The sequence below is a fragment of the Gallinula chloropus genome (assembly GCF_964237585.1).
Source record: "Gallinula chloropus genome assembly, chromosome: 17".
Taxonomy (NCBI): Eukaryota; Metazoa; Chordata; class Aves; order Gruiformes; family Rallidae; genus Gallinula; species Gallinula chloropus.
The window spans coordinates 9,881,765-9,891,147 of record NC_140102.1 but is presented as its reverse complement, the minus strand read 5'-3'; positions in this window follow the sequence as shown (position 1 = coordinate 9,891,147).

Genomic DNA, 9,383 nt, shown 5'->3' with positions numbered 1-9,383 from the left:
TACATGAAGAGAGAAGGAATTAACTGGTCTAGGCTGGGAACATGCAAATAAGCTTTCAGATATGGTAGGGACTCAATTCAAACACAAAGAATTGAGAGGTGTATTCGTAGGCTCCTCCCTTCCTCCCTCAATCTCTCCAAATCCAATAGGATTTTTTTCCTAATTTATAGTCATAGAAAATGAAAATACCACAACATTTGGGGAAAGTTAATATTAGAAGAATATGAAACTTTGGAGAAGTTAATATTAGCCATTAAGTATATTAAGAAATCACAGGACTGATAAAATTCTTCCTAAACCAAGACTACTTGTCTCCAGTTCCATTTTGGTATGACAACACTGAAACCTGCTATTCAGGCAAATCTGAAATAAAATTGCCTTTGAGATTCAGACACCAAACAAGTTACTAGTGTGGTTCTTCTGTTGCACAAATAAAAACAAGATACCAAACATACTACAAAGATGTCTTTTTACCTTCTCTTATATGAATTCAATGGAATAGCAAAGAACAGAATCAATAAAAAAAATTAATGCCTTAAACTTTCTGCAGCTTCTTGGGCTGTGGCTTCTGTCTGATGCTCAAGCAGAACATTTTCACAGTTGAAAATGAAAACACTTAAGATGCTTTTTCCTTCTTTTTTCTGCTGGGGACTCATTCTCTTTTGAGCTAAAGGGCACAAGCGGAATGTAGCTAAAATAAACTTCTTAGGATCTCATGGCTGACAGCTGTAGTCTTTAAAATGTGGTTTGACAGGGATGGGGAAATGTGTACAGTGACTTGAGGAAAATCAAGCAAAATCAAACACAGAATGAAATGAGTTTCTCCTTTCCATCCTTCTCTGTGGCTGGTCCATATGCTCCAGGCATCCCCAAAGCTGGCTCTGAGCAGAGAATGCTCTGAGCAACCAACAGCTTTTGTGCATCATTTTATAGAAAAGGGAACTGGGTACCTTTCAGATCCTCGTGTCTTGCACCTAAATGTGTGAAAGAGTTGATCAGGCTTGGTGTCAACCCTCCATTAATTTCTTAGGGCATTAGGTGTCCTGGAAACAGACTTCATGTTCTACAGCATTTGAGGGCTGGTAAATAAATCTGGCTCCAGCAAAGCAGAACTTAAGTCAGGCACGTCAGTCTCATTTCATTAACAGTTCTGGCAAAAATACTGGTTTTCATGTCATGCTTACAGATATGCATCCTGGGCTTTGTATATTCACCTAGTCACAAAGCAGAGTCTTTGTATTTAACCACCTGTCCCCATCTAGCAAATGCCTTACCAATCCAGTTGGAACTCAAGTATTCATAAGTTATCACTGAGCCTCCCCATACCTGCCACATATTAGAAACAGAATAATTTATTAACAAAAAGGCTTGCAGAGTTGGTATCTCCTCAGGTAGCTCCAATCCTGCTAGCTCTCCTAGTTACCTCACTGCTTCAGTAGAAAGCAATAAACAACATGCTATTTCCCAAACTGACAAGTAAGGGCAAATTGACTTAGAGAGTTTAATTACTTTTTAAAAAAAAAACAACTAATGCCATTGGTTGCCATGGCAATACATTCTCACTAGATGGAGCAGCATTGGCAGTATTGGAGAAACAGTCAGTCTTTGTAACTGCTAGTCTTACAATAAAATACAATTATTAACTATAAATGCTTCTTGCTGTTTAGGACTGCAAATGCAACAGCCAATACAATAGTCAAGGACTGCTTTTGATGTACTGCTACAGAAAATTGTATGCTTATGGTCCAAAGTGCTGCTGCTGCAGCAGTGGGAAAGGATACAGCCCAAATGCTATTGTTTGGGTAGCATATGAGAGCAACATGTGGGTTTAGAGAATTGGGAACGGTTCTCCATTGTAACTACTGTGTAGTTTGCTTACTTAGAGAAATAATTATACATATATTCCATTTTGGGTCTATCCTAAACACTTGCTTAAAACAATTTAACAAAACAAGCCAGTGACTGCAAATGCTTCATTGATGGAAGCAGTAAATAAAGCTAACTAACACTGACTAGGCAGTTTGGATCCTAACCAGTTACTGCCAAAGGTGAAGGTAAGGTCCAATCTTCTGCTCTTGTCAGTGTGGAACCCTCACTTAGTTCTCTAAGTTTCTCTCTGCTTCTGGGTCTATATATGCCTTCTCTCCTTTTCACTCAGGAGTAGAGCTTAGGTAAGAAAACAATAAAAATAAAAAAGGTGTCCTGGAATAACCATCCTGGGAATGATTGACAAAGTGACAGGCACTCTGAATATAATCACTTCCACACATTTTGGTTAAATACAATGGTATATCATTTAATTCTTTAGCATGGAAACATCCTAGAGCTATCTCTCTATTGCTTCAGCTCTGCCCTTCAACAAACTGTTGATAGGTATACATGAACCTTAACTCAAGCTTTTCTTTCCCTCCTTTCATTTTTCAAAGGACTACCGATAAAAGGATGAATTTTTGCTGGTCTAATGTTCAGTTTGATTTATGCCTCAATACCTGTTTACTCCAGAACCTTTAATTATGAGGAAACAGAAGAATATTTCAAGAGATAATATTCTCTGCATTTCTTTTATTAGTCTTTAACCAATATCAATGACATTTGAAGCCACAACTTAATCTCTTTTCAAACTAAGGTCTATCCATGGACAAGCACTATGCCAGAAAAATGTTGAAGACCAAGTTATAGACAAATTCTTACCTATTAATTGGGTCCTCCAGCTCACACACATCTTGTACATTAAGTGATTATGCTCAATGTTGGCAAGTATCTGTATGACAAGCATTAGGTGCATTAATTCAAATTAAATAATCCATTTTTTTCCTCAAGAAAATTTTGCAATAAATTGTGCTGTTTGGAAAGATTAGTACCTGTTGAGCATTTTATGAGACATATCTATCCCATTATTTACTGGATACCACAAGGACTGCAAAGAAAATGGAATGAAACATTTCAAGTATCCCAAAAAGAAATTTCTAAAGAAACCCAAAAATCCTCAAATTCTTTCAGTTGCCACTTCATAGTTTAATAATTTAAAAACAAAACCAAGAAAAGATCAGAGGTGCAAAAACCAGACCAGAGATTCTACTCAGTAATGCAATCCTCTGCAAAAGAGTTTCAGCACAAAAGAAATATTTATGTCAAGTGAAATCAAATTTATTTTGAAGCTTCTAAATGTTGTATTTTTCCACAGCATAATAGGGAAGCATGATATTTTCTTCCTCACAAACTCTTGACAAGATAAAAATACACAACTAACATAAAATTAATATTACAGTCCTCTCTTTCAACTAACATTTCCCAAAATGATATTTTGCTGTTAAAAATTCATCTGGCAACACTGAGTCCTTGTCCTTATCAAACAACACATTGGGATTTAACACAGCTGAAATATTTTCCCTTGCTATTATCTCTGGATATCTGTATTCTAATTACCAAATGAAAGAACATACATATAATGAATATATGGCTTAAGTTTCACCCCCCAGCCTCCAGAACTGCACATCACAGCACTTTATGTGGATTTTTGTTTAGCTTTTACATTTTTATTCCAAAGTCTTGAAACTGCTTCACAAAGTATCTGCATTTTCCCCACGCTGCTGGTGATACACACTGGGAAAAAGTAGCAGGACAAAGGTTACGAGTTGTTTTCTACAGGAGCTCGTACTGGATCCGGTACCTTAAGCCCCAGTCTAATGGCATAAACAAAAGCTGATGAGTGGACATGAAATCATAACATAATGTGCAGCTGCCATAAACCAGATCAGCTATACCAGTGCAATGTATGCTTAGCTCCTACCAGCTGCTGTATTTCATGAAGGGACGGCAGTCAGAGCTGCAGTAAATCAGTACCTCCAAAGCGGCCCATTTATAACGGTGGGGAAAATGACACTGAACATTTCTGGTTTGTTTGGTTTTTAAATTCTGCTATAATAACCTACAAGAAGGAAGACTGATGTATGAAATACATTTTGGGCTCCTTTCTCTTTGGACTGATTTGCTAGAAATAAATCAGCTCTCATCAGTTGGACCAGTGCAAAGAGATGACAGTGAAGTACAGTGGGGTCTGGGTGAGTCACTATCCACCATATGTGAGTATAAACAGGTACCACCTGCCCACAACATCAACCAACACCTATTTAAACTCCCTTTAAGTTCTTTCTTACAGGGTTTGATCATTTACACACATCACTGGTGTCTCTCCTAGGGAAAGGACAGACTACATAAAAATTCTGCGATCACGCTCCCCCCAGCTCTGTTGTGAGAATCTGTTGTTCACCTGAGCAAACCAGCAAGTGGAGAAGTGCTAGATCACAGTGACAGATGGACCATGCCTGACATCTATTTCATAGAAATCAATGAGGATGGTATTAAAGACTTAGGCAGAATGGCTTAATAACATGCAGTGCAACTCAGGAGATGGAAGAATAAAAGGAAAATATATGGGGGTCACAGCTGGGTATCACAGCTGGGCACCCAGAGGTCAAAGAGGTCCCTTGCCAAAAGGAGCCAACTGGTGAAAATTTACAAGCTTAGTTCATACACAGCATAGTAAGCAGTGAAATAGTGAGATGGTGGGTTTTGACAAACACCTGGCAGTGCCCTACCTATTTGCAGTTGCGTGAGCTTCAAATGGTGGAAATAATTGAGAAATTTTATGGCATATTGTTTAAGTATAAAATCTGGCTTGTTCATACTGATTTGTGGAATTACAGAGGGGGGCTGTAGAAGAAGGAAATCTTTGGTTTAAGATTAAGTAGCTGACCTATATTCTGGGGAAGTAAAAACCACCCTAATTTTAATTGTATTGATTTTGGTCATTGAGATCATAAATGTCCTTTAGATTTTTCAAAAGGGAAAAAACACTTGCAGGTTAGAACTAGGGTTTGGAAGCACGAGTTTTGCTTTTGTTCTGTCAATATATTTCTGAAAAGCTCTAAGAGAGCATGCCTGCAGGTGAGGATTTTGCAGCTTTGCTTGCAAACGTGCAAGCAGAGAAAATCAACATTTTCGAGTGTTCATAGCTTACATTTTTCAGGAGCTGACCCGGGGATCCTAATGGTGAGAACACATAAAATTATGCCCTACATTAATGGCTTTGAAATGTTCTCCCATATCAAATGAAAAAGAAAATCGTAACAGTATATATAACACCCAAACACAAGAGATTTCCTGTGGAAGGCATTACTCTCTTATTTGTCATCCACTGTTCAGAAGAAACCCCTCTGGATTTTGTTTTTTATGAAGACTAGGAAAGAGCTTGTCATACTGGCACACAGTGTAGAAAACCAAAATGGATATTGGATTGTTCCTTTAATTCAAAGGATGAACAGACAGTCATGCAATATTTATCACTGAAGGGCAGAGGGAGCAATCAATAATGTTTTCCCATGTGGGCTATTTTTTTCATTTCTTTATAGGACAAATTCAGGTCTCCAAATACATGAAGCTTGGCTAAAATTCACCCCTGCACACAAGGCCAATGCTAAGACCCATCTGCTTCTACTGCCCCACTTTGGAGGTCTGAACCCTTGCACTAATTCCTCTGCACAGGACCAAGTTCTGTCCAACAGATACTGTTTACCCCTATGTAAGAGTAAAGTACCAGCTTCTAAATTTCATTGTTAAGACTGTTCATGTAGGAAAAGATAACAATGGACAACAACTAGTCTTAAAAAAGAAAAAAGGTCAACCCCATCCCAAACAACAACAAACCCCCAAATCAATCATGACTTGCAAGTTAGCAATAATCAGTCTTTCTTAGATACATCAATCTGCTTACCTTCTATTTCTCATTCTTTCCTTACTTCCCTTCTTCTGCAAATCCAGATAGATTTATTCCTGCTGCTAACAAAACTCACCAGCTTCATCTAATTATTCTAAATTAAAAACAGGGGGATGGTAGATCTAGGAAAGGAGATGAAAACACCTAAACAGATGCTGTAAGAAGTAAATATCATTCATATTTAATTAATAACTCCTGGGATCCTTACAGAACAAGAATTAATTTGTATGGGTTTCATAGTATGTGCTGTACTTTTCAAAAGAAATCAAACAAACCAGCTATGTCAGATTTTGAATTCAAGTCTTAATGATAATTCATTAACAAAAATGCCATCCAGGAGCAGTTCATTATTTGACAGTTACAGGAAAGAAGAGCTATGTCTAAGCCGCATACAGTTCAACAAAAAAATCGCTCATTCTTGCCCCTGAAATCTGTGTCAAACCAAAGCCCCAGGTTTCAGAGTTTAGCAAAAACACTGGGTTTCCTTTACTCCTGAAAAAGTAACATTTGGCAAATGTCACAACTTTGTTTTTTGCTGCTGCTTTGAGGATTGCAAGGATATAGGTATTTTCTTTAAGTGTCAATTTCATGAATTTCACAGTTCTTTTCATACTTTCCCTTACTGCCAGCAGCAAAACAAACACAGAACTCCTACCATGGAAAACCTGCTACTTTTCCAACTATTTAAAAGAAACAAGCAAACAAGCTCTCATTTGAAACACTTAAAAGTGAGGCAGAGCTAAGTCTAGTACATCGTAGAGCCAGCTGAGCCACACTGAGCCCACCACAGTCCCTTGGGCTCACACTTCCACTACTCTGATTTCAGCCTCTGAACCCAAGAAGCAGCAAATCACATTTGCACACAAAGCACAAATATTCTCATATAACTCTTGGTAGCTTGTATAGAATCACATAAAGGTGAGCTCCTTATTTTGAAAGCTTTAAGAAATATGAGGAAGAGACTTCACTCTGTCTTTTAATTAAACCAAAAAGTTCTTTTGATGAGTGGCTGTTCCATTCATATCAGGATGGAGAAACACCGTACTTCGATGTTGAAATGAGAGAGTCTACATCGTCATGCAAGAGATGGAGGCCATTTAGATTCATCATATACTCATCTCTGTGCAGCTAAGGCAACACAATCCTAGACAGCATAAATTATCCCACAGAAATAACCATTCCAGATAAGTCTGCAGACTCAGCAGTGGATTTACACAAACCTGGGCTTTCCAGACGAAGAACAGTTGCACAGCATAATGCAGGCACTCCAGGTAATGCATTTTGCCCCTGTGGAAATATTTTACTGCTGGACAAAATAAGGCATCTGCCCCTCAGTCTTCAGGCAAGCAACTAAATGCAGTCTATTCATTTAAGTGCAGCAGTCACAACATGATGTGCTTGAGGTTTATGCCTTCAAGTTTCACTTCTGACAGCGTATCTGTCTCCTGTTTGGAGGCCTAAGAAAGCAAGAAGTCAGTTGCATCTGGTGCTTTGCTCAAGTAAAGAGCAAAAAGAGAAGGTACTTGAAGTCTCTTTGGTTCATTCCTTGTCTATCATCCTTGTATGCAAAGCCATTTTATAGGTGTGTGTCATTTTTGTTGGACATTCCAGTCTGATATGTTGCCATAGTTCAGAAAGAGTATAGTTAGTGGTATTTTGGCTTTTTTTTTTCCCCTTCTAAACTAAGTACTGCATTTTCCCATGAGCATCACATGTTTAGCTTCAACATCCTTGTTGAAGCTTTTTTAAGTTGTTGCTTTTGTTTTTAAGTTGAAAGCTTGTTAAGTTTTTCAGTTTTAAAAAACTTTGATTGAAATTTATTTTAATGACATGCCAAACAGAGCAATTCTTATAAATGCAAACATTAATTTAAAAAAATTATCTCAGCATCCACTCAAAGCTAGAACAACATAGCTACCTACATCCACCCCTTATGTCTCCATTTAAAGTTAAAGAGACAAGAGACTAAATTCATCTCACCTGAGACATCTCAATTATTTAATTAAAAATAATCTTTGGAAATGCTAATCCTGACTTCAGTTTAGTTTTCAGTCTCAGAAGAAGAAAGTGATTACCAAGATGAGCAAATCAACATTCTTCAGCAATGTAGTACCTCAAGTGTATTTATAAACAGAAAGGTATTAAATAGTGCTCCAAGCTCAGACTGCATATTCAATTACAGTTGATTATGAAACTCTGTCATCATCAACTCACCAAGAGAGATTGCTGAACCAAGAACTGTTCTGGTGCTCATGAGCAAGGGGATAATGCTGATGGCTCCCTTTCCCCAGGCCTCGGAGGACAAGGCTTACTGCGCTAACTAAAGGCTTGGAATTCACTTCATGTGGACTCACACATCCATTCTGGGCCTTAACCTTTGTCTTTGGTGAAAGGTGACAGCTGACAAGATCCGCTTTGGGGTTAAACAAGGGAATGGGAAGGTAGCACAGTGTACGAATGCAGCAGGAATAACTAGGCAAAGGATCCAGGATGTGCACTTTCCTCTTCACTGTGCAAGTGTGGTTGCCACTTCTGACTTCAGCTGATGGAGAAGAGTTGCAATTAAAAATAGTATCTTTACAAGTATTTTAAAAAAGAGCAACCCTTTAAAAAAACATTTTTACCATTGAAAATAGTATTTTAAAGGAAAATGAAATTGATTTTCAAAATTACAATAGCCATAGCAATGAGGGTCAGCTAGCCTCAAGAAGGTAAGTGCCTTATTTCTTCTTAGTATTTTCGCAAGGTATAACTAAGGCTATGAAAGATACTAGTGTCACAGGTAGTAAAAACTGAGCATACTTGAAAGATACAAGGTCAAACCCTGTTCTCTGAAAAGAAAACCTTTTGGAGACAAAATGTCTGAATTTAATTTTTTTTACTGGCCATTGCTATACAGTGGTCTGAAAGAGAAACCAATCCATTTTAACACATTTTCTGGCATTATTTTTCACTCACATGCATTAGCATAATCTAGTTTGATCACAGCTCCAGAAATGTACAGCTCTGAACAATATTTCTAACGCCCAGAGTCAGAAAGGATCTTCTTGTCACTTCCTCCATTTGCAAAGACAAGGTGAGGACAACGCCTGTTTTCCTTTCCTGTGATTAAAAGTATCACTACATAGGAAGAAAGTGGAGTAGAGAAGAACAGATACCTGACCACAAACCATCCTTTCAGGAGTTAAGTAACAACCAAGAGTCACCCACCCCTCTAAGGTGATCACCTGGAGATTTGACTGCTTTTCCAGGGGCCTCAGGACTCAAAGCCCACCCAGTCACTCCTTACAAACAAAAATACTGCTAATTATTGCATGTCCAACACAATGCAAAAAGCCCTGCAAGCTTGTTACAACCGGAATTACCTTTAGCACAGTAAGCTGAAGTCATTAGTTATTTATTCCCTGGCAGTGTAGGTAGATAATTAGCACATAATTTGAGGTTTTTCTAGGCATGACAGCCTGCTCTGATAGCTGCCCCTACTCCTGATTAAATCTCTGCCTCAGATCTTGCAACAGAGTCTCATGTGACAAATCCCAGGCTCTGCCAATATCAGGTTGCTGTCTCGCAGTTTGAAACCATCAGGAATGTTTTGGGGTTGTTTTTT